The 24,408-nt window shown below is 39.4% G+C and overlaps 1 protein-coding gene across 6 annotated transcripts in view; it reads right to left on the bottom strand.

Annotated features, from left to right (window-relative positions):
• HTR2C (5-hydroxytryptamine receptor 2C) overlaps positions 1-24,408 on the bottom strand; it is a 1,278,729-nt gene that overhangs the window by 875,056 nt on the left and 379,265 nt on the right. For all 6 annotated transcript variants that reach the window (XM_073599118.1, XM_073599115.1, XM_073599119.1 and 3 more), the window contains exon 2: positions 22,958-23,167. The gene's annotated coding sequence lies outside the window, so the exon portion shown is untranslated. The remainder of the gene's footprint in view (positions 1-22,957; positions 23,168-24,408) is intronic.

Raw genomic sequence — 24,408 nt, 5'->3', positions numbered from 1 at the left:
CAGCTGTGAAGAAATGGCGTGGGTATGCCGTTCCTTCAGAGAGCATGTGCCGTTGACATTACAGGCTGCTGCTCACTGGAATATCGGCTAAACTGTGCACAAAAGAACTATCCTAACCCCTTAACTTTCTAACACAAACTAACCTATATGACAAAATACATACACTGGGTATACGCAAGCATTTTTTTTGTTTAATCAGTGGGTTGAATGCAATAAAATTGTGGGATCCCTGCATCAATACAAGCGATGTTAATGCAGGGATCTCCCCCACCATACTATTGTGTTCTGACTGGAGGGACTCCCACCCCCACCTGCCCATCAGAATACACAGATCAGCACTTGCAGCCATTGGCTGCAAGCACTGATCGAATACTGGTTTTCCAGCATGACCGTTTGGCAGAAGCAGGCTTCTGTTGAACAGTCAAAGGTACACATGGACCAAAAGTTGGCTGGTTCCTGCTGATCCGGATGATTGTTGGTCTGTGTATACCCTGCTTTACCCCATTTATGAATCAGGAGAAATTATGTTATAGAGACCAGATCTGCACTAAAAAGTACTAGCACTAAGATGCTGATGCAGAGAATAACACATTTTCAGTCTTGAGCCTTTGCCATCTGTTAGCTCACTCAGCACAGTTCAGGTTTCTGATGTAAATACCTGTACCCTAATCAAGAAAGCCTTAAAAGACCACTGAAAATTCAGCCCGTGTCTACTCAACAGGTTAATCTGTTCACTCATGCCATTAAAAGAGGTCTGTCTATCTCTGAATTTTGTTTGACTGTTCATGCCTTGGATCATTCTGTAAATTGTTTAGACTGCATTTGTGCGTATCCTGATCATTGCCTGTTATCTCTGCTATTGGCATTCATTGCTCATTTTACTTGTATGGACCCTGGGTTCTGTTAAATATCTTTTGTATTAACTTGTTTTAACCATTAGCCTACTGTCTGAGGTTTTCTTTGACCAACCTTCTGTGGGCTTAAACTGCCCCAGCATCTAGCCTGCCTTTTACCAAGGAGGGAGAATGGGTGTTGGGAGTTTAAATATACCACTGTGTGCACAATTAAATATAGAATGACATACAATATGTCAAAAATAATTTTATCTTTATTTTACACAATATAAAAAGCATATGTTGCTATCAAATATTGTACATTACAAACAAGTCTGTGCACAAGGTCTTCTAGAAGGGTCAACATGTTTTGAGGATCATCCGCTTCATCAGGACCAGTAGAATTAGGCACATTGAAATTGATAAGTCAAATAATTAAAAAACAGATCCAAAATTGATGTAGTATAGATTACTCAGTGTCCATGGAAGAAAAAGGGTCAGTGATCTCACAAAATAGCCTGCCGGTCCATGGGAGCGTGACCATCGGGTTAAAATATCAAGGCTAGATAAACCAAAATTTGAGTAAATATGTATATAATATCGTAGTGAGTCAAAGATGAATGCCAAGTGGATTATAATGCATGTACATTGATTGAGGGGCTCCTCACACCTCAGGTGTGAAAGATGAACAAACGATGCATAAATCAGCAATAGTTCCAAATCCCAAATAAGGCCCAAATGATTCAGACAGATAGGTGCAAGCCACAGTCAAATAAGGAATTAAAGAAGTCATCTTCACAGGGGGATAACCTACACACAATCTTATACAGAGATCAGAGATAGTATGTCTCTCCCCTCCTTCCCGGATAGCAGCACTTAACCATTTTCCTAGTGTCTGAGGTTTTCTGTGTGTCATCTTTTCCAACCTTCTGTGGGCTTAAACTGCCCCAGCATCTAGCCTGCCTTTCAGTCAGCCTTGATCACCAGTGGGACTACCATGGTCCATGACAGAGTGGGGTTGATTTACTAAAACTGGAGAGTGCAAAATCTGGTGCAGCTCTGCATTGAAACCAATCAGCTTTTAGTTTTTATTTTTTGGTCTGTCAAAGCTTAATTGAACAAGCTGAAGTTAGAAGCTGATTGGCTATCATGCAAAGCTCATTAGAGTTTGAACGCTCCAGTTTTAGTAAATCAACTCTAGTTTGTACATTCTTCCTGTGTTTGCATTGTCTTCCTTCAGAAGCTTTTGCGTATTCTCAAAAACATACTTGTAAAGTAACTGGAACATTAGACTGTGTACTTTTGGGTGCAGGTAGTGAAATGCTTAGTTCTATGTAAGTGTACATAAAATCTGTAATCAGTTACGTTGTCTAACACTCATACATAAATCACTTTTCATATAACCAATTTGGAAAACAGACAGAAGAGGTAGAAAGAATAGCTTGCTTGTGATTAACCAGATCACTGTGGAATAGACAGCATAGTATTTGAACTAAAAGCCAGGTACACAAATCAATGCTTGATGTTTTCAAGACAGCTACATAGTTTATATGGCAAGAAGAGACAATTTGTAATCAATAACCAACTGAGCCCAAACCAATCTCAGCTTTTGGCAAATATAAAAAACATCAGCATTGAATTCCTTGACTTCTTATCACAACAGGGCAGGTCTAAGTTGGACTATATTATGGTCAAACGATTACCTTAAGTGATAATAAGTGTGGTGTACTAGCTTAATCAACTATATGCCTTTGGAGGTGTCAATTTAGGGCTACTGTCCCCCCTTTATGGCACACTGATACCTCATTGGATTACTTGGTGGGCCTTGAGGGTCCTTTGGAACCTTGATCATGTTTGAGGTGAGAGTACATCCATCAGATGATCTATATATTATTGTAACCATGTAAATATATGAATTGTAAATTTGACAGACCCCTTGGGGTCTCTGTGTGTACTAGTGTCTTCTCCTTCTTTATCTCCCCTTTTCTTTTTGCTTTGTATTTATTAAAATGTATTGTCTTTTTCTTTTAGTGACATTGTATAAAGGTCCTACAAAAGCTCCAGAAGAAGCCATGATTATGGCGAAACATGCAGAGGCAACCAACTTTTGTATTGTGACCTGCATGACTTTTCATGTTCTGGTTTTAAACTTTATTCATTTTTTAACCATGTTTGTTTAACCACTTGCCGTCCGCCGCATGTACATATACATCGGCAGAATGGCATGGCTGCACAAATGGGCGTACCTGTACCTCTGAAGTGAATAAAAACACAAAGCGCTGTGATACTTATTGAAAAAACAAATCAAGAATCAAAAAATAAAATAAAATATGAATCAAAAAATAAATTATGTGAGGCTGCTATCAACCAAAAGTTTTCAGAATCACTCAAATGTATAAATAGATAAATTAAGAAATTGATGCGCTTCACTATTCACTGTTATCAATGATAATTGCATGAATCCATAAGACCCCCATACACAAATCATTCAGCAATTATAAATAATGTGCAGAAAAGATACTGTGCGAAAAAATAAGAGCTAAATATGTAACTAAAATAATTGTGCAGGAAAAGGATTGTAACTAAAATGCTGATCACACATGTAAAAAATATATATACCTGGTGTCTCAGTGTGTAAAATAGATCAATTAAAGATAATTATTAGAATGATAATAAAATAAATGGTCACACTACTGCAATTAAGCAATTTTTAAAGCGATTTTAAAACTTTTAAAGACTGGCACTATTGTGACTGCTCTTTTGTATATTCCTTCTAGACTTGGCTGTCTTAATATTTATTTATTTAATAAGTGTATCAGTAGTGTGACCATTTATTTTATTATCATTCTAATAATTATCTTTAATTGATCTATTTTACACACTGAGACACCAGGTATATATATTTTTTACATGTGTGATCAGCATTTTAGTTACAATCCTTTTCCTGCACAATTATTTTAGTTACATATTTTGCTCTCATTTTTTCGCACAGTATCTTTTCTGCACATTATTTATAATTGCTGAATGATTTGTGTATGGGGGTCTTATGGATTCATGCAATTATCATTGATAACATAGTGAAGCGCATCAATTTCTTAATTTATCTATTCGTACCTGTACATCCCTTTGAATGTGCAGTCATGTGGTCGTGTGCGAGCCACCACCGCTGCACATGCGACCCTGCCGCGAGCTCCATGAGATACCGTGGATACCCGCGATCGTCTCACGGAGCTGAAGAACGGGAGATGCTAATGTAAACAAGCATCTCCCCGTTCTGCCTAGTGACACTGTCACTGATCATAGCTCGGTGATCAGTGACATGTCACTCGTAGCCAAGCCCCCTAACAGTTAGAATCACTCCCTAGGACACACTTAACCCCTTCCTAGCCAGCTAGTGGTTAACCCCTTCACTGCTAGTGTCATTTTTACAGTAACCAGTGCAATTTTATAGCACTGATCACTGTAAAAATGATAATGGTCCCAAAAATGTGTCAAAATTATCCGATGTGTCTGCCATACTGTCGCAGTCACGATAAAAACTGCAAATTGCCTCTATTAGTAGTAAAAAAAAAATATTAATAAAAATGCCATAAAACGAACCCCTATTTTGTAGACGCTATAACTTTTGAGCAAACCAATCAATAAATACTGATTGCGATTTTTTTTACCAAATATATGTAGAAGAATATGTATTGGCCTAAACTGAGGAAAACATTTTTTTGATATATTTTTTGGGGATATTTATTGTAGCAAAAATTAAAAAATAATGCGTTTCTTTCAAAATTGTCGCTCTATCTTTGTTTATAGTGCAAAAAATAAAAACCGAGAAGGTGATCAAATACCACCAAAAGAAAGCTCTATTTGTGGGAAAAATGGACGTCAGTTTTGTTTGGGAGCCATGTCGCACGACCGCGCAATTGTCAGTTAAAGCAATGCAGTGCCGAATCGCAAAAAGTGCTCTCGTCTTTGGCCAGCCAAATGGTCCAGGTGGTTAAATAAAATTATGAAATTTGTAATATCAATTTGATTTGATTTTTTGCACCTCAAAACAACCAATTTTGTTTCTTGGTATTTTTTTGTATAAAAAACACCAATAAATGCAGTTTTGGTTGATAAAAAATACACATGTGCATGCATTTTTAACAATTACTAGTGTAAGCAAATTAATGTAATTTGATAACATCTTCTTCTAAAAATCCCTGATGCACACAGGCTTGGAGGGACAGCAATAAGAACGAATAAGGTTCTGTTGTATGCATATGTGCTGGCAAGAAACATACTGACAGGAGAAGAGAGCAGAGTTAAGAGAAGAGATCTATAGTGTGCTGATGAGGAGATGAAAAAGATGACTTGCTTAATTCCAGTAGAGAAATGTCAGAACGCCAGCACAGCTAATCTATCTGGCCGTGGAAACACGCCTATATATCCAAAGCAGTAAAATGCAACAAATGATGGGAAAAATTAAAAAAAAATAGGTAATCAATTAAAAATGGCAATAGTCTATGATACACAGCATTTTTTAGTATTCAATCATGACCCATTTAAACCTATATGTTCCATGCATGTGTTACTGCAATGCACATTAATGTATCACATGTGTTAAGGAATTGTGATGTTCTGCATTGCTAATAATGGTGTATGTCCATTTTTATTTTCAATAAATTTTTATTAGTAGTAGCAAGAAAAATTTCTTACTTAACCTTTAAAAAAGACATTACATGGTGCAAGGATATGAAGATACAAAAGGAGCCAAACAATATGAGGAAAGACCTCTCAATGCAAGACGTAAAATGAAAGGTCTAATCCGTAGAATTCTTAGTTACACTTGAACTAAAATTATAAACCAAAATATACAGAACTCTGGCAATATGACAATGAAGGATGTGTAAACTGTCAGAGCAAAAACCTAAATGAGTCAGGTGTAACTCATTAACTGGAGTAAATGAGGAGAGGTTAAATTGAATAAGGAAGACTTTATTGAATAATTTTTGCGAGGGATCCTAGATCAGGGGAGAAGTCCATCACCCGCCCCTATGGGAACACACTGCGGGCTTAGGACCAGACCCTTCTCCCGGAATCTGTATGTCCATTTTATGGTCCATTGTAGTATGTTAGAAGCACATTTAAATGGGTGGGTTGCCTTAGCACAGTGCACATTAACACATAGCTTGGTGAGAATGGGATCTCAGAGTTTACATCTACTTTAAAGGGGAACTCCAGCAAGATAAAAAGCGTCAGGTAATTATAACAAAAAAAAAAATCTGTTTATGTAATGATAGTGTTTAGTGATCAAATTCAAGACATCCCATATGTCTTTATATTTTTCTCTATCAGCTTTAAGGCTGTCAGTTGTGCTTGTCATGTTTTTTATGTAATTCTCATGATTTAAATCCTTGGTGGTGTTATCATTTGTCTGAAGCCCTATCACTTTTGCTGGATAGTTTGCATGTAAACACAGAAAAAATATAAATAAAGTTGTGGAATTGAAAAAGGGAATGTATTGTACAGAATATACTAAACATTTTCATTATATGCATTGACCATATGCTACTATCAGAATATGATTTTTTAGCTTTAAGACACCACAGTTTAAGAAATAATAAAGCAACTTCACTAGACAATTAAAATACATGTGCAGACATTAACAAAAGAGCAATAATAAATGTACATTATCAAGAGATGTTTTTTTATTTGTAGAATAGAACTCATAATCAGTATTTTTTTTGTACAGAATTGTTACAGTCTTAAGCTACCAAAACCTTTTGAAAGCAAAATAACTAAAAAAAAAAAAAAAAAGTATATGGAAAATACCTTGTGATTTTCAGCATGCTATTCCCGTTAACATCACACCAACATCAGCGCTGAAATCCCAGTATTTGGTTACTTTAGTTGCTGTTGACATCCAATATGTCCACATTGCATGCGCTGTGTAAGTGAAATAAATACACACAGCATGTACAATGAGGACAACGTGGAGTCATATTCTGCATCCGACATGAAAATAAGCCAGGGTTATTGTTATGTTTAATCCCTTATGGCATTCAATTTGGTATAAAATGTTAAATGGTAAAAACATGTTTAAATGCAGCAGGTCTACAGCAACACCGGACTAAGGTAAACTTACTTTATTGTAACACATAATAGACCTTTTATTAGATTTGATAAAAGACTTTGGCTGAAGATCGAATGAAGATTTAGAAGCAGATAAAACTGAAATGTATAAAAAAGCACAGATGTGGATGCGGAGAAGGTCTTCGACCGGGTGGCTTGGGATTTCATGATGGCAGTATGCAGGCATATAGGCCTAGGACCACATATGTTATCATGGATATCGCATTGCATCAAAACCCCTCTGCGAATCTAAAAATAAACGGCATACTATCAAAAAAGGTACATATCATGAAGGGGACTAGACAGGGCTGTCCCCTATAACCCTTGCTATTCATCCTGTCATTAGAACCCTTTATTAGAACGATTCGGGCAAATACCGCCATCACTGGATTTAGGGTGCAGGATAGGGAGTTCAAGATAGCGGCCTATGCCGATGATCTCCTGTTCTTCCTTACAAATTCAACTATCACCCTTCCAAATTTGCTAAAGGAATTCGCCCATTACAGCTATATTTCAAACTTGAAAATAAATTACACAAAATCTGAGGCCTTAAATGTCTCACTACCAGATAAAACTCTCACACTGACTAAGACCAGCTCAAAATTCAGGTGGGATCCAAATGCTCTCAAATATTTGGGAACCTGGATAACTCCACAACTACAGTTCACCTTTGAGAAGAACTACCCCCCTCTTCTCAAGAACTATGAAAAGGATCTAAAAAATTGGAACACAGGTTCCTTTTCCTTGGTTTGGACGTGCAGCAATCATCAAAATGGTGATCCTGCCCAAATTTCTCTACCTGATGCGCACTCTACCAGTCAGAATCCCTCAAACATTCTTTAAAGCATTAAACTCAATTGTACTAAGATTCCTCTGGAACCAGAAGAAACCCAGAATTAAACTAGCTAAACTGACAAAACCTAAAGAACTAGGCAGGATCAATCTACCGAACTTCAAAAATTACTACTACGCATCACACATAGCTAGGGTAATTAACTGGCACTGACACGAACATATGAAAGACTGGGTAACATTAGAAGCGGACTTATGCCCAATACCACTTAAAAACTTGCCATGGATCTCCTGGAACAGCTACCCCCTTAGCCTACGTAGACATCGCCTTACTGGTACAAACAAAAAAATATCACCACGTCCCCAAGTCTACTGACCCTACTGACAGACAACCCTGACTTCATCCTGGGCATGCAAAACACCACACTCCAATCACTACCACAGGGTACCCCTTTACTAGCAGGTGATTACTTCACTGGGGACAAATTCAAAGAGTGGACTACTCTTAAGTTAGAGAATAATCTGCCTCACGTCAATGGTTCTACATTCAGCTACAAAGCTACTTAAGCAAAATCAAAACCCCACAGGATCTCCATAGATCCCTGACCGTCCTGGAATTGGTATGTCATAACAAATCACCACTTGGCAAAGCCACTTCAGTTGCCTATTCCTGGCTACAACATTCCAAGAACATGTTCATATAAAATATGTGGCGCTATTCTACCCTCCTGTACCACACTATGGAAAGATATCTAATAAAATGACAGGGTAGGAGGAGCCAGGTGCCGACGCTTCACGGGGACGGCCGAACCCGGAAGCAACTGATAATACTGCTCGTTTTTAACTTTTCTGTAAGTTACTACGTTTTTTAAATAAATGTTACCTTAATTACTACACTATGGGAGTTTTCCTTTCATTCTAACCACTGCTGTGGGAGTGTTGTGAGAGGCGAGAGGCGAGACAGATAGACTGCTCCACGGACATCCCCCAGGAAAAAGCTACCACTGCAGGAACCCTTCCACCAGAGCATTTTTCCATCTGCCTTACTCGGCCCACTTGGGGGCCGCTGCTAGAGGTGAGAGGCTGGGGGGAACTATTGGTGTGTGCACCAGAAGAATCTGAGAGGAACAGCACAAACCACTGCCATCTGCACTTTATATATTGACTTTCCTTTTGTGTGAACACTAGAAGTCACATCTTGCATGACAATAGCATTAGTGTGGACTGCATTGCACTATTGTCACTTTTTTGGACTATTATTTATTCATTAATGATACACTCTTGTCACTTTTTTATTATTAGTTATGTGTTGTTATGAAATATATAAATATTTTTTTTTTTCCGCATCTCTAGTTTTTCACTCATGACACTTGGGTGAACTATTTTATACTCATTGCTGGTTTTGAGGTGTTGAATTCACTTTTTTCATGATATCTACATATTATTTTTATTGTTTATACACTCGCTATTTATTTCAGTTATTTGTGTGGGCTGTATTGACAGCCATTTTGAGATGCTAATTATTTCTGTGGTACATGCTATTTATTTTGGTTTTTACACTAGAGTATTCATTTTGCACTTGCCACTTTATTATTCATTTATATCAGGTGGTGTGTTAGGTCCTATATGAGCACGGATTGTTATTCCTACACGCCTTATTTATTATTGTGATCTAGCAACTGGAGTTGTTTCTCAGGTATTCATTTGCTACACATCTGCTATATGGATTAGAAGGATTTTAGACACACTGAGTGTCATTTTATTAGATATCTTTCCATAGTGTGGTACAGGAGGGTAGAATAGCGCCACATATTTTATATGAACCTAATATTTCTCTTGGGGGAGCTGAGTGGACCCATCTCTGTTGGCAGCTCTTTACCTGGTACCTTACTGATAGTCTTAGATTGGTTATTTCTTGTTTAGATTGTGGGTTTTGCGCATTAGTCCCCATACATCTATTCCAAGAACATGGATATGGACAATCACAGGAGGAGGTGGTCGGAGGAACTAGAGGAGGAGATAACGGATAAACAGTGGAGGTATGCTTGCATATTAGCACATAAATGTTCCATAACCACAAAATTACAGGAAACAAGTTACAAATTGTTGACACACTGGTACAATACTCCTGACAAATTACACAAGTGGAATACACAAAAATCAGAGGCGTGCTGGAGATGTCAAACGGAAACAGGCACACTGACTCACATATGGTGGCATTGCGCCTTGATCACAACCTTTTGGAACAAAGTCAGAAACTTGATTAAGAAAATTACAGAAACTAAATTGAATCTAAACGTGGCATGCTGCTTGCTACACTTGACTAACTTCTCCTTTAGAAGATACAAACATTCACTGACCAAACACCTCCTCAATGTGGTCAAATCACTGATTCCATTGCATTGGAACTCTGCGTGGGTCCCCTCCATTTTAGAGTGGCTGAACAGGGTCGAAGACATCTGTGAAATGGAGGACACCTTGGCGCAAGGTAAAGATAATTTGGAAATATTCCACAAGACTTGGCAACCATGGTTTGTCTTTAAATACTCTCAGGACTTTGTAGATCCCATGTCATCTGCGGCAGAAGGGCTCGTACAGGCAAAACCGCGCGCTCCCGCGGCAAGCTCCGTGAGTCGGGTCGCGGGTCCCACGGACTCGATCGCCACGGGGATACCCGCGATTGTCTCACGGGGAGGAAGAACGGGGAAATGCTGATGTAAACAGCATCTCCCCATTCTGCCTAGTGACAGTGTCACTCAATCTCTGCTCCCTGTCATCGGAGCAGAGATCAGTGACGTGTAACGTGTAGCCACCCCTCCCACAGTTAGAAACACACCCCTAGGTCACACTTAACCCCTATACTGCCACCTAGTGGTTAACCCCTTCACTGCCAGTGTCATTTACACAGGAATCAGTGCATTTTTATAGCACTGATTGCGGTACAAATGACAATGGTCCCAAAAATGTGTCAAAAATGTCCGATGTGTCAGTCATAAGGTCGCAGTCACAATAAAAATCGCTGATCACCGCCATTTAAAAAAAAAAATTATTAATAAAAATGCCATAAAACTATCCCCTATTTTGTAAACGCTATAACTTTTGCGCATACCGATCAATAATCGCTTATTGCGATTTTTTTTACCAAAAACATATAGAAGAATACTTGAGTATGTATTAACCTGAATCCAGCACCAAGTGTGGTTCTTCTCTGATCTCTGAATGCTCTGCTGATAGATCTGATAGAATTCTAAGCTGACACCTAAGCCTCCAGGAAGATGGCCAGCAACCCCTCTAGTACACAGCAGGTGACTTAAACTGACCTGGCTGGGCTTTCTGGGTGCTGTAGTCCCTCAGCCGGATTAGCCTTTATATATCCCTTCAAAGATAGCTCCCCCGGGCCTGATGAAGGAGCATGCATTCTCCAAACATGTGTCATACTGTTACTCCTGTACCTGGAAGTGATGTCATCTCTGCCTGTCCTGTGCACCCTAGGGTTGTCACCTCATCTCTTTAAAACCAAACACATTAATTACACAGGTTCTGGGCAAATGTAATGCAGGTAGGGCACAAAGTGAGTTTAATTACCACCTTAATCAGCCACAGAACCTGGTTAGTTAATATGTGTTCAGTTTTAAAGGGATGAGGTGGCAACCCTAGTGCACCTGTGTCTACTTGGACGCGCTGGGAGCCACCAGCTTAGCTGAGGGCAGGCACCTTGTCATTGGCACTCAGAGGGACCAGGCCAGCGCTCTCCAGTGAATCTAGTTGTTTGACACATTTCATTAGTTCTGTGAGTTGCCAATTTTCATATTAATTAAATTATTTGATTTATTGCTACAACTAGATGGTGATGCTACTCCCTTCCCTATTCAGAATGGGATCTCATTATGAAGTTTTGTTTTCTATTCAACAAGCTACAACATATTTTTTCTGCTCAACTTCAATTAAATTTAGAGTACAAAGGAGATTATGGGGAAAAGACATTGTTTAAATAATGTGATCAGGACATAATAAAATTACAAATAATACAAAAATGATAAACATAATTTCCCAAACACCAAGCTAATCAGACTTATTTGATAATGATAAATACAAAGTGTTGTAACCCACAGCAACCAACCTGAAGTCTTTTAGTGGCCTGACCTTAGCCATTTAAAATGTAATCAGAAGTTAATTAAGAACTCTGGATTCGATTTTTCATACTGCTTTACTGTATAGGCCTAATAGAAATCATGACCAAGACTGCTTGCATTACTATGAGGCTCATGTGAAGCTCTTGGAGCTTCTTTGGAGCGTTTTCTGTTACAGTTAGATTGATTTCATTTGACTTGTATACAAAAGCTCTTGTTTTATTAAACTACAGTATGCCTCTTCTTGGCCCTCAGAATTATCTTGAATTACTATTTAATACAGCACATAAACATACTGGTATAAATTGGTGTACCCAAAGAGGATCTACAATGTTTTAGGCTGGGTTCACACTATCGTCTCATGTGGCTCACAGCAGGGGTCCGTTGCGTCCCCATTCACGGTTTCAGGTCCGATTTCAGTTCGGACCTGAAATGGACCAAAAGATGCACAGGACCCCTATGCAAATTCACATCGGAGCCGCAGCGGAGATATGTGAACGGCTCCATAGGGAGCCAGTCACAATCTCCTACCATGCGAATTGGATGCAGGGAAACTAAAGGAACTGCCAACATTCTCTTACTTAACTAGAGCAGCCATTGTTTCCCTGTTTCGGTGCCAGCATTTAGCTTGGTAGTGGTACTAGAGCTTATCATTAATGCAATGCAGGGACACTCAAATGTGCTTGTAATATCATAAAGTGGCATATACAAATTCTATTTGTGTTCAGATGGTGTCTAAGCATCTTGTTCCTTTGCAACACCATGAAGTTCGATACAGTATGTAGTTATTGCTGCTGATTTTTTTAATAAATTTGACCAGACTTTTGGATTTTGTTGCTTGTCTGTCTGCTGTGATTTTCCCTACATTATTAAAACTGCCCAAGCACTACGTATCTACACAATTTTTTTTATTTATATACTTCCTGTCCTCCTTGTACCACCACCCACTCCCAAATAGAGGTGCACATCTTCACTGGTCTCACAATTCGATTCAATTCGATTACAATTATCCTGTCAATGATTCGATTTGATTCAATCACGATGCACCACAATTACTGCCCATGGTTTTCATAAAACATTCAAGCAGACAGAAGAACTCAATTTATTTTATTTTATCTGTTCTTAAAAAAAGGACACTTCCTGAATGTAGCAAAGTCTGAACACAGCATACAACAGTAGTAAGTATTTAGAACAGTGAATACTAAATGACACATCCCCCTTTATATTACACAGCCACCCTACACATTAAACAGCCCCCTTTCCATTACACAGTCCCTCTTCACATTACACAGACCCCTGCACACATTACACAGCCCCTGCACATTACACAGTCCCTCTTTACATTACAAAGCCCCCTGCACATTAATCAGCCCCCTGCACATTCCACAGCCCCCCTACACATTCCACAGCCCCTTGAACATTAAACAGCCTCCCTTTACATTTCACAGCCCCACTGCGCAGTAAACAGCCCCCAAACATAGCCGTGCACATTACACAACTCCCCTTTACATTACACAGCCCCCTTTACATTACACAGTTCCCTTTACATTACACAGCTCCTTTACATTACACAGGTTCCCTTTACATTACACAGCCCCCCTTTATGTTACACTGCCTGGGAGAGCCCTGCCAGTGTACTCTAAATGTAAAAATATTTACTGCCAGCTCCTCTGTTTCATGAATCCATCCTACACTGTGTAAGTGTTTGTGTAAACCGATGCCTCAAAGTACCTTATTATCTCCAATCTTTTATGGCCTGTCATGTGACCTCTGGCTGCTCTCCTTCTCTGATCTAAAGGCTACAGCTGGAGGAGGAAAGCGGCTGGAGGTCATGTGACCGGCCATAAAAGATTGGAGATAAGGTAATTAGAGGCATGAGTTTACACTAACACTTACTTAGTGTAGGATGGATTTATGAAACAGAGGGGCTGGCAGTGATTTTTTTTAAACTTTAGAGTACACTGGCAGGGCTCTCACAGAAGACTGGGGGTCTCCTGGGAGTGCAGGGAGCTGTTTAATGTAAAGGGGGCTGTGTAATGTAAAGGTTCTGTGTAATGTAAAGGGGGGCTGTGGAATGTAAAGGGACTGCGGAATGTAAAGGGGGGCTGTGGAATGAAAACGGGCTGTGGAAAGGAAGGGTTTGCCGGAATTATGTAATTCATGCAATCGCAATGCAGCCGTTCCCTGCATCGATGCAGAATTGTTCAAGGTTGCATCGTGATGCATCAATTCTGCGATTATATTCAACACCTCTACTCCTATCCCACTGTCTAACCTTACCATTACATAATCAATATAAGAAATTAAGGTCATACAAAGTTTTGGGTAGACTGGCTTAAAAACACAATTTGTCCAGTCTGTCTTGGTAAAAATCTGACCCTGTTCTACAATTCTGCCTGAATGCTGCCTACTCTGACCACACCTTTTTTTCAGATCATGCTCTTGCATATTGACTTGGTAGCTCTCTTTTGCCTGCATGTTAACTGTCTCCTATAGATCACACTTGAGGACCGCTATGTGGAATTGCTGCAGAACAAACCACATGCATCCTGAGCGATGTGTGTGAAACAGGCCTTACAGAGGCTCTTCTGTCAAAAAAAGCCTAGCTGCCAGTGTATTTTTAAAACAGGGGTTTAATTCTGCTTTATTAAACCTCATCCCTTGACAGCTACCAGCTACCAGTAGCACTTTGCATGGCTAGTAACTGGCAAACCTAGCTGACAGTTTTTGTTACCACTAACAATTGTAAACCAATCAGAGTAGTTCCTAAATATGTGATCACTTTGACAGCTATAATCAAACTTTTGTTAAAAGGGTAACTAAAGGCAAAACTGTTTTTAAAGGGTTGGACAGAGTGGAGAGGGATTAGAATACCTGTCAATTTTTATTGCTATCTATGCTCTGTGTAAGGGATACTGATTGCAGGTTTCCAATGGCAGTGGGGATGACCATTTCAGTGTGGCTGTACTTAGCAAACTGGAATCAGACTGTGTATAATTAAAATAACGTTTTTTTAATGCACACAACACCTATCCAACACCTAATTACTAGAATCTGCTGACTGCTGGAAGACACCCGTTGGTGGTCACCAGAACTGTGCCCTTCAGGTCTGTGAACCTCAGGTGATCTGGATCCTGACAACCCAATAGTGAGATTCACCCTCTCTTTTTGTCCTGTTTATTACTATTGCTGAAACTGAAAGAAAATCCCAAATTTTGTGTTGATATCACAACAGGAATAGAGGGGAAATCTTCCAATGGGGACACTAGTTCTGGTGACCCTGGTGACACTCCAGGATTCCCTCACATTTTTCAGTTTTGGCTATGGGACAGGAAGTGGATAGAAATATACCCTATGGGACACAGGAAGCAAAAAAAAACTCACAGAAATTTTAACTCTCCCTTACTCTATCCAGAATGCAAAACACTTTAATACTGTCAATGTCTAGTTAAATCTATTTATTCATATCTATCTTCAATGACATCTGAGCCCAAAAGGGTTAATAAAACCAAACAATTACAATGCTTGTTTTGCAGTTGTGAACTTTAACTGCCTTTGCACTTAGAGCTGCTTTTATTATGTTATTCTTTAAGTATATACTGTATAACCTGGAGGAATTATTATTGACTACCCAATCACTATTATTGACTATACAAAATAGTGTATTTTCTTGTTGAGAACCTGTGTATTGTTGAGTATTAGTGTCAGGAAGCTAGTTGTTAGTTAATTTGGACAGAGTATAACCCCCAATCCCCATTAAATTAGTGGGTACGATGCCCGGCAGGTGTGGATATGTGACTCGGTGTACATAACGGCATGTATGCGTTCCTTGATCATCTGATCGAGGGCGAATACTGCTGTGCAAAATGTAAGCACAATTTTTCCTGGAAGCTCAGGTTCTGAATCTAGGGAAGCAACTGTCAACACTGAGAAGTCCCTCTATCTATACTAAAGGAGAGTTGGGATCATACCAGGCAGGTATGCGTTCCTTGATCATCTGGCATGTATGCGTTTCTTGATAATCCGATCGAGGGTGAATACTGCTGTGCAAAATGTAAGCACATTACTTCCCTGGAAGCCCAGGTTCTAAATCTAGGGAAGCAATTGTCAACACTGAGAAGTCCCTCCATACTAAAGGAGAGTTGGGATCGTATCAGGCAGGTGCTGGCAGGGACCAGCACAGAGGCGGGTGGAGATAAAGAGGGGCAGGCACCAAAGCAGAGGAGATGGGCGACAGTCAGGAAGGATAGAGGGGAAAGAGTCAGGGAGGTCGGTTCTGGGCTGGAAAATCCCAATAAGTATGCCCCGTTGAGTGACATTGGTGAAACCAGTCAGGGACCAGCACTGCTAGAGCTGAGTGACTCCCCTAGCTGCCAGGGGAATAACTCCTCCAGTGAGGGTGGAAGTAAAGCCAAGGGAAAGAAAAGACAGATTCTGGTGGTAGGGGACTCGATTCTTAGATTTGCAAAGAGAGCAATCTATCCCAAAGACCTGAAGTGCCGAACTGCATGTTGTTTACCTGGTGCTCGGGTTTGGCACATTATGGATCTGGTGGACAAATTACTGGGTGGGTCTGGGGAAGACCTGGCTGTCATGGTGCACGTTGGCACCAATGACAAAGTCAGAGGAAGATGGCATGTCCTAGAAAACGATTTTAGGGACTTAGGAGCTAAATTAAGGAAAAGGAGCTCCAAGGTGGTATTCTCAGAAATACTACCAGTACCTCGAGCCACGCCAGAAAGGCAGAGGGAGATTAGGGAAGTAAACAAGTGGCTGAGGAGCTGGTGTAGAAAGGGGTTTGGGTTCCTGGAGAACTGGGATGACTTCTCAGTCAGTTACCAGGTCTATAGATGGCATGGACTGCACCTAAATGGGGAAGGTGCAGATCTGCTGGGAGTGAAGATGGCTGAAAAGTCAGAGGGGCTTTTAAACTAGACGACAGGGGGAGTGTCCGGAGGTAGAGATATTCCGCGCCCAGGGCACCCAAAAAGGAGATATTATTCAACTAGTCTAAACTACGTGGCATGTTCACCAATGTCAGGGGTCTGGCAGACAAGATAGGAGAACTAGAGATACTGTTGTATGAGGAGGATTTAGATTTTGTAGGAATTACAGAAACTTGGTTTGACAGCTCTCATGATTGGCTGGCAACCATTCAAGGGTATTCCCTATATCGCAGGGATAAAGAGGGTAAAAAAGGGGCAGGGGTATGCCTGTATATCAAAAATGATGTACAAGTGAATGTGAGAGATGACATCACTAAGGGAGCAAGGGGGGAGGTGGAATCCTTATGGGTAGAGATACAAAGGGAGGAAACTAAGGGGAAAGTAATACTGGGAGTATGCTATAGGCCCCCTAACCAGAGGGAGAAGGCGGACCTCCTACCACAATTTGGATAGCGGCAAGAATGGGAAGTGTCATTATATTAGGGGATTTTAATTATCCAGACAAAGACTGGGTGGAGGGAACCACACATTCATCTAAGGCGCGCCAGTTCCTAAATGTCTTGCAGGTCAATTTCATGGGTCAGTTGGTAAACGCACCAACTAACAACAAAGCGTTACGAGACCTACTGATTAGAAAAACAATACAGACCTGATCACGGATGTGGAAATACAGGGCAATTTAAGAAACAGCGATCACAGGTCAATACGTTTTAATATAAATCACACAAATAGGAAACTTAAGGGGAATACAAAGACACTGAATTTCAAAAGAGCCAACTTCCCTAAACTATAATCCTTGCTAGAAGATGATAATTGGGATAAAATCTTAGAAACAAAGAACACAGATGAAAAATGGGTATGCTTTAAGAGCATATTAAATAAGGGCATTAGCCAGTGCATCCCAATGGAAAATAATTTTAGAAAAGAAAATAAAATTCCTGGGTGGCTTAACTCCAATGTAAAAATGCATATAAAAGCAAAGGAGAAGGCTTTCAAAAAATACACGGCTGATGGATCACCATCAGCAATCTACCTTTTCAAAGAATGCAACAAGAAATGTAAGGATGTAATCAGGGTGGCTAAGCTAGAACACAAAAGGCACATAGCGGAGGAGAGTAAAAAAAAATCCCAAGAAATTCATTAAGTACATAAATAGTAAGAAAGGGAGGTCAGATCATATTGGTCCCATAAAGAATGATGAAGGAAATCTGGTTATATAAGGATGGAGAGATGGCGAAGGTATTGAATTTATTCTTCTCTTCACATGGGAAACAGGGGGCTTCAGTAACCAAAACTGCAATGTTTATCCTTATGACAAGTCACAGGAAGCACCTTCATGGCTAACAGAGGACAGAATTAGAAATAGACTTGAAAAACTTAACATTAATAAGTCCCTGGGACCAGATGGCTTGCACCCAAGGGTTCTTAAGGAACTCAGTCAAGTAATTGCCAGACCGTTGTTTCTCATTTTTATGAACAGTCTACTGACTGGAATGGTACTAGCTGATTGGAGAAAAGCCAGTGTAGCACCAATATTTAAAAAATGGGCAAGATACATCCCTGGGAATTACAGACCAGTTAGCCTAGCATCAATTGTATGCAAGTTCTTGGAGGAGATGACAAGGGACTACATACAATATTTTAGTAATGGGAACAGTATCATTAGCAGTAATCAGCATGGATTCATAAAGAATCGTTCTTGCCAAACCAATCTATTAACCTTCTATGAGGAGGTGAGCTGCCATCTAGATAAAGGAAGACCCATAGACGTGGTGTATCTGGATTTTGCAAAAGCATTTGATACAGTTCCCCATAAACATTTACTGTACAAAGTAAGGTCCATTGGCATGGACCATAGGGTGAGTACATGGATTGAAAAGTGGCTACAGGGGCGAGTTTAGAGGGTAGTGATAAATGGGGAGTACTCAGAATGGTCATGGGTGGAAAATGGGGTCCCCCAGGGTTCTGTCCTGGGACCAATCCTATTTAATGTATTCATAAATTACCTGGAGGATGGGATAAACAGTTCAATCTCTATTTGCGGACAATACTAAGCTAAGCAGGGCAATAACTTCTCTGCAGGATGTGGAAACCTTGCAAGAAGATTAACAAATTAATGGGGTGGTCAACTGCATGGCAAATGAGGTTTAATGTAGAAAAATGTAAAATAATGCATTTGGGTGGCAAAAATATGAATGCAATCTACTCACTAGGGGGAGAACCTCTGGGGGATGGAAAAGGACCTGGGTTCCTGGTAGATGACAGGCATGCAATGGCAAGCTGCTGCTAACAAAGCAAATAGAATATTGGCATGCATTAAAAAGGGGATTAACTCCAGAGATAAAACAATAATTCTCCCACTCTACAAGAATTTGGTCTGGCCGTACCTGGAGTATGCAGTCAAGTTCTGGGCACCAGTCCTCAGGAAGGATGTGCTGGAACTGTTGAGAGTCCAGAGAAGGGCAACAAAGCTAATAAAGGGCCTGGGGGAACTTAGTTATGAGGAAAGGTTACGAGCACTCAACTTGTTCTCTCTGGAGAGGAGATGCTTGAGAGGGGATATGATTTCATTGTGCAAATACGTACTGGTGAACCCACAATAGGGATAAATCTTTTCCACAAAAGGGAATTTAATAAGACTCATGGCCATTCACTAAAATTAGAAGAAAAGTGGTTTAACCTTAAACTGCGTTGAGGGTTCTTTACTGTAAGAGCTGTTAGGATGTGGAAATCTCTTCCACAGGCAGTGGTTTCAGCGGGGAGCATCGATAATTTCAAAAAAACTGTTAGATAAACACCTGAAAGACCACAACATACAAGGATATGCAATGTAATACTGACATAAAATCACACACATAGGTTGGACTTGATGGACTTGTGTCTTTTTTCAACCTCGCCTACTATGTAACTATGTATGACCACTTTTCAGATACCTATATTTTGTGTTCCAATATCAAACACAAGTCTTTTTCATTTACTGTCTTCATGACCTTTAAAAGCAGCAAAAAACAACTTTCCTGTACAATATACTGATATTCCATGTGACAATTACGTTGTGAACTTTTCATTTGGCTATTGGTCAACAGAGTCTGTGTGTATAATAAGTAATGTTGTCTGCCCGACCAACATCATAGTAAATAGAGCAGGTGCGTGTTGGACAGAAGACATGACCTTTTCATTTAAATAAGTCTGCCAGATCCATCTGTGTGTAAACAGTCACGTGACCAGAGAAAGAATAATTTACTAGTATTTAAAAAGATCTATTTCACAAAATACTTTTATTGCTATGCTGAAGTCTTGCAGAACAAATATGAAGAGGCTGCCCAGATAAACCAATCAGAATCTGGTGGTCTTTTTTTGGTGAGTTTTAGAATCAGCTGCAATAGTCATCTTGGTTACTATATCTGATAGATACATTTTATGTTATTTTTACACTATGTGTTTAAACCCATGTCCTCCCTTAATTAGGAACACTGCCAATAAACCCCCAAGCAGGTATTAAATTGCAATGTAAAGTATGTATTTATTAAAAATAATTACATGTATTTTACATAAACTCTAAGTACCTGAATATGTGCTGGTTTTAACCCTGAATATGTGCTGGTTTTAACCCCATTTATTCTATTTTTCAAGTACCCCTACACTGTGAGAGGGAAAGTGCAGTGCTATGAGCCAACTACAGCTCTACTTCTTAACATAGAAGGTCAGTCCACAGTTTCAGCAGGATCACATTAAAGAGCGATGATATCATCAGTCATCAGTGTGCTGCTTTTTCTTCATCATCCAATCAAAAACTGAAGGGAGGTTTGTGACCAAGTTGTTTGTTTTAACAGCAGTTGAAAAAATTAGGTCAACAACCTGACAGGTGTTCATAGATCACAAGACTGGCTGAACACAAATAAATCCCTTGTCAGGTAGAACTGAACAAATGCGTTTATGCTGTGTACTTGGCTGTTTTTCTTGAATTCAGCCTAACATACCAAATGCAGCTTTCTACTTCTGGCAAGCTTTGAATCAATAAACTAAAATGGCTGACAAGAAATACATTAGTGAAATTCTGACCTTGGCCAGTAACAATAAAATGGCATTTCCCCCTAGGTACAGATTGCTTAGATAACTCCTACAGATGTGAGGGCTGATTTAAGCTAAATTATTAAAGTATTTGAGAATCTTTTGTGAATAATTCAAAAATTAAAAGAAAAAGAAAACTAACTCAAACATTTTGTGAATATTCACTTCAATCATGTGAAAAGCAAATTCCCATTCCCTCTCAACCCAATCTAGTGTAGAGGTGTTTTACAAAAAAATGAACATTGTCAACTGTTTTAGGAAATCAAGCAACAGAACGTTACCTTCATTTATTTTATGACTTCCCATGGCTCTTTTAATGTTCTATAAAATTTGAAACAATTGTAATGTATTTTAGGTGGGGGTAGGTCTGCCTTAGTATTGGTTTAATAGCTGAAATATTAATAGGTTGAGAGTATTAGTGATAAGGGATAGATTCAGGTCTAGGATTAGGTGGTTTTGTTTAATAGATAAAGTAAGTGGTGTTATGCATTCTAAGCATTAAAGTAAAAAACCTTCTGTGTGCTTATACTTACCTAAGCCCTATCTCGGTCCAGCGATGTGCACAAGAGCAGAGGCTCTCTCGGCTCTCTCTCCCTTCTCATTGGCTCAGACAGTTAAGCACAACCAGCGAGGAGGGAGCTGAGGGGTTGGGCTGAGCCACGTTCTGTAGACATACAGAGCGGGACTCGGGAGTGAGCAGGCAGAAGTGCCCCCATAGCAAGCAGCTTGCAATGGGGCACTTAGCAGAGGGGAGGAGCCCAGAGCACCAGTGGTGGACCCATGAAGGTACGAATTGGAGCTACTTTGTGCAAAACAAATGCACAGAACAAGTAAGTATAAACCTGTTTGGTATTTAAATAAAATGTTTTCCTTTAGTATCACTTTAAGTTTTGGTGTATGTTCAGGATACTGTTAATATGTGAAGGTAGGTTTGTCAGTTATGATTCGTTTTTCGGGACAGTTGTTGGGAAGGTGTGAAAAATTACATGGAAAAGTGAATGTGATACCCAAAGTTAGGTATATGTTTTTGTTTTTTTTCACTAAAACAAATGTACCAAAGTTTTTGACCTATAACAACAACAAAATATTTCTGTGAATATAACCTTGCTTCTTCATGTTGTAACCATCTACAGTTTAATTAGAAAGATTCATAGGAACCTTCCACCTGATCTTCTTAATATTCTCGCACCTGTATTTAGACAATATAGTTTTGTCAGTGATGAGCAAAAAACTGGAGGTCTGTGGTTAGGTAAGGGGAGCTCATGCTCTAAAACTGAGCCACTTTCTAGTTTACAATGCACAAGGTGGATTGCAAATATCTGCCTCAACAAGCAATTCTAGGCATTTTCAAATGATCAAGCAAGCAGATATGAGATCGTTCCCGAATAATCAAAAATGACTCCTCTCTTTTTGGAAATAACTATTGAAGTTATCAGACATTTCCACACTGTCAATTTCTGTTATGCCTAGTAGAGACATTTACGGTTACACTGTACATACATATTTGTTTTTGGAAGTCAGATTAGATACTTAGTGGAGCTCTTCTTTAAGCAAATTGCATAGAGTACAATTTATAATAAATAACAAAACGTTGAATATATTTCAATCAGAACAATTTCATTTACCTGGATGTTACATGAAAAATGCCATATGTTCAATGTTGCATTTTTAAATATATCCTTCTCACAACAAACTGCATATTTTCTTTCATTTAATTTGATATTATAATTGTTTCAAATTATTTTATGTATTTGTGTTATATGTGGCTGAGACACGGCTAGTAGCTTCATAAATGCAAATATAACTTCTGAGAGCCTACAGATAAGAGATCTTATATTTATAAAGCAGTAAATGTTACATTCATCAAATATTCACTGCAGGGTAATCTTCTTGGTGTGTTTGTTTAAATTAAAGGGAATGATTTACAACCTTTCTATGTTTGGCGGTTGTTACAATAACTTGTGCCCCATCTTGTCTAATTTAGGTATGATAGAACATCACAACATACCCTTTAAATAAAGTCATACATATCTATATAGCACATACATATTGTTATTTTTAGGTGACTACTTACTAGTTTCAGGGTCTTGGGAGGTGACTACATGTGAAGTCTTCTCTTACGTGGGCAGGACTCTTTCCTCTTGCTTTCCTATGGTCACATGGTGCAGATGCCTAAAGTTATTCCAATCTCAAATGTTGGCTAGGATGTAGAAGGCTTTGCAGATGCTGCTTCCCAGGTATTCTCGGGGTGGAGTGTCATCTAAGAATGTGGTCTCTGAAGGACCTACAGGAATAAACAAATTTACTAAGTAGCAATAAACAGGCTTTTTCTCTTAAAGGATTATTTTTTGTTAAAATGTTCTTTATTTCACGCAAAGAAAAAATGCATGATACATTGCTATCATTTGCACATGTTTAACCTAAATGTTAAGCATAACAGGTAATTTCTATGTGATGCTCCCTTTGTCTCTTAAAAATACGATTGGAAGTGTTCTATTGTCTGTTTGCTATAAGTACAAAAAAAAAAACTCCCTGGTGGTCTTGCCAGAAATCCAGTGTTGTTCTGTGCTTTCTGCAGTATTATCTCAAACAATCTTATCAAGAAATGTGTTAACAGTACAGAACATTCCCCCTTATATTATGAAGAAGAGAAGGGGGGAGGAGGTTGAAGTCCTGTTATACTATCTGTCCTATAATGACAGCATTGCTCTTTCACGGATACAGAGCAGGGACATGCAGTCAGGGGAGGCAGGTGAGGCAGAGCATCGACTTCAAGGGTTGTAGCTCGGCAACCAGGGGTCACAGAGACCCTAATTTTGGGCGGGTAGGTCCTACCCCACCACTGGTCAAAATTTGGGGCTTCTATCATCTGTGGTTCTGGAGATACCGGGCTCCTTGCGCAGCCTGTCAGAAGTTAAATACAGAGCAGCCAGTTTAAATGCAAGCTGGCACACTCTGCAGCAGACTAAGAGGATGAGCTCACAGTGCCTCTCGTCACTTCTTGTCAGAGGCACTGAGCTCAATGGACAGCTTGAAGTCTTTGACCAATGGTAAAGTACCATTTGCCCAAGCTGTCCAACAAAACAGCTGCAGTGGAGACTGGCCTCTCACTGCAGTGTCATAGAAGGGGCATGTGTCTAAAAGACTCATGCTCCCTTCCAGCCCTCTTAACTAGAAGGAAAAAAACATGTGTTTATGTGTATAAGATTTACCCACAACCCCATGTTTTTCTCACACAGTTAAAAGGGAGAATGAGAATCTGCTGCTGCTGAAAAGGTACAAGCTAAATCATATATTAGTATGCTATATGTTATAAGATAATAATTTATTATTTATCTATTTACTGTGAAATTACTGGTTGGAAGTTATAACTTCAAACTTCAGTAATTTGTCCGTTAAGCCACCTGCTTGAGTACAGTTTTTGAAAATATAATAAATTACCTTAAAATAATATATAATAATTATTTGTATAGTACTTATGGTAATTAACCCCTTGCTATCCAGGCCAATTCTGCCAAATCTCTC

Source organism: Aquarana catesbeiana, linkage group LG09 (genome assembly GCF_042186555.1).
Source record: "Aquarana catesbeiana isolate 2022-GZ linkage group LG09, ASM4218655v1, whole genome shotgun sequence".
NCBI classification, from domain to species: Eukaryota; Metazoa; Chordata; class Amphibia; order Anura; family Ranidae; genus Aquarana; species Aquarana catesbeiana.
The sequence above is the reverse complement of the archived record's forward strand: the minus strand, read 5'-3'. Positions and strand labels throughout refer to the sequence as shown.